This window comes from Physeter macrocephalus, chromosome 14, assembly GCF_002837175.3.
Source record: "Physeter macrocephalus isolate SW-GA chromosome 14, ASM283717v5, whole genome shotgun sequence".
Lineage (NCBI taxonomy): Eukaryota > Metazoa > Chordata > Mammalia > Artiodactyla > Physeteridae > Physeter > Physeter macrocephalus.
In genome coordinates, this window is record NC_041227.1 from 95360910 (window position 1) to 95363359 (window position 2450).

Here is a 2450-nt window from a genome sequence, read left to right on the forward strand (position 1 = left end):
AACAGAAAATGAAAGGTAAAAATTGGCCCTAAGTCATCACTCCACTTGCAATCTCTTTTACCTTTAAAAAACAGTTGTGTGTGAGGCCCAAGGTTACAAGTGACTACCTCATAAAGAAGGTGGAGGGAGTGCCTTCCTGAGTTGGTGGCCACAACAATAGGCTAGATTCTACCTGGGGCCTGGGGCCCCCAGGCTAGTCACACACCCATCAGAGAAAGCTGGCAGAAGTGCATCATCAAACACCCAGAATCAAAATCTCTGCCCAGGGCTTCCCTGGTGGCGCAGTGGTTGAGAGTGGCATACGGGCTCAGTTGCTCCACGGCATGTGGGATCTTCCTGGACCAAGGCTCGAACCCATGTCCCGGGCACTGGCAGGTGGGTTCTTAACCACTGTGCCACCAGAAAAGTCCCTTATTTTACTTCTAAAATACTTAATGTTAGCTATTAGAATTAAAAGGCAATACAATTATATTTAATAAATATCAAAATTTTAAATGGAAATTACTTATATAAAGCCAAAATGTGTATTGGGTTTTGAAAATTTAGTTAAATCTTGTTAACTCTTTTTATTTTTTAAATGAAGGGGGTCAATAGGTAAAATGAAAAAAAAATCTATGCATTTACCAAACAGATGGAACTTTTCCAAGTTCAAAATACCAACGTGGTGCAAAGCCATCCCCAGGTCGACGTTCTGGCTGCAGTGCATCCCATCTAAAAGGTGCCTGCTATTTCTTCCTCTCCTTAGATTATTTTGCTTATTAGAGTCTGGTGTTCCCAGGGGATCTAAGGGCTGGTGGGAACAAAAGCAAACAAGATGCCTTTGCAAACATTCCCTGTTCTTTTGACCTTCAAGGGACCCGCTAGGAAATGGAAAGGCTTGCTCGGCTTCCTGAGAAAACTGTAGCAAAAGGAATTTTCAACTGGTTATTATTTTTGGGAACTGTTCAGATTTCTCTAAACCCATTTTTCCCCCCTAACAGAACAGGAGTAAAGAAATCCAAAGATTTTCTTGAAAATAGAGGCAATGCTACCCTGTCTCCCTGTGTGCTATAGCAGTTAGGTTTTGATAGTATATGTATTTGAGTAGGCCCTTTCTCCAGACATGGTCAAAACTCAAAATGTTATGAGTATCTGATTTAAACTTAAAGAGCTTTTCTATGAATTAGAGAAAAAAAGAAAGAAAGTATTAGTACTTTTGGATAAGATGGTGACTTTGAAGGCTAACATCAAATTCCATACCACCTTGCAACCCCAGTTCCTGAAAGAAAGGAATAAAACACAAATAAAAGAGCATCAGTACCAGAGCTAGAAAAGGATATCATTGAAGAATTTCTACTGGACTACAGCAGATAGTCTGCATTGAAGGCAAAACACCTTGACCTTGACTCTTTTTCCCTTCAGGAAGCAGAGTCCTGCAATAATTGGAGATCCTGGATCCCACTGATTCTCCTAACTAGAAGGAACAGAAAATGAAAGGTAAAAATTGGCCCTAAGTCATCACTCCACTTGCAATCTCTTTTACCTTTAAAAAACAGTTGTGTGTGAGGCCCAAGGTTACAAGTGACTACCTCATAAAGAAGGTGGAGGGAGTGCCTTCCTGAGTTGGTGGCCACAACAATAGGCTAGATTCTACCTGGGGCCTGGGGCCCCCAGGCTAGTCACACACCCATCAGAGAAAGCTGGCAGAAGTGCATCATCAAACACCCAGAATCAAAATCTCTGCCCAGGGCTTCCCTGGTGGCGCAGTGGTTGAGAATCTGCCTGCAACACGGGTTCGAGCCCTGGTCTGGGAGGATCCCACATGCTGCGGAGCAACTGGGCCCGTGAGCCACAACTACTGAGCCTGTGTGTCTGGAGCCCGTGCTCCCAACGAGAGAGGCCGCGATAGTGAGAGGCCCGCGCCCCACAATGAAGAGTGGCCGCCACTTGCCGAAACTAGAGAAAGCCCAGAGAAAGCCCACGCACAGAAACGAAGACCCAGCACAGTCAAAAATAAATAAATAAATACAAAAACAAACAAACAAAACCAAAATGGTTCTTTAAAAAAAAAAAAAAAAAATCTCTGCCCATCAGTTTATAGCCCTGGAGCCCTTCCGTCTACCCTCAGGCTGAGGATCAAAGAGGCTTTCAAATTAAGAAGAGCCTCAAAGCTGCATCTGGGAGAGATGGGGAGGAGTGGGGGGGAATAGTTATGGGATCCCAAGAGAATCACTTTACTCATTTAAGGGCCTTATAGGACATTTAGATAAATCTCTCAATTTTCAAAGGTCAAAAGGTAGATAAAAACCAACATGGGAGGGCTTCCTTGGTGGCGCAGTGCTTAAGAATCCGCCTGCCAATGCAGGGGACACGGGTTCGAGCCCTGGTCTGGGAAGATCCCACATGCCGCGGAGCAACTGGGCCCGTGAGCCACAACTACTGAGCCTGCGCGTCTGGAGCCTGTGCTCCGC

The 2450-nt window shown here is 44.7% G+C and overlaps 1 long non-coding RNA gene across 2 annotated transcripts in view; it reads left to right on the forward strand.

The window, feature by feature from the left end:
• Positions 1–1422: 1422 nt before the first annotated feature.
• Positions 1423–2450, forward strand: part of LOC129392777 (uncharacterized) — a 9555-nt gene continuing 8527 nt past the window's right edge. For both annotated transcript variants that reach the window (XR_008619322.1, XR_008619323.1), the window contains exon 1: positions 1423–1476. This is a non-coding gene — a long non-coding RNA (uncharacterized lncRNA). The remainder of the gene's footprint in view (positions 1477–2450) is intronic.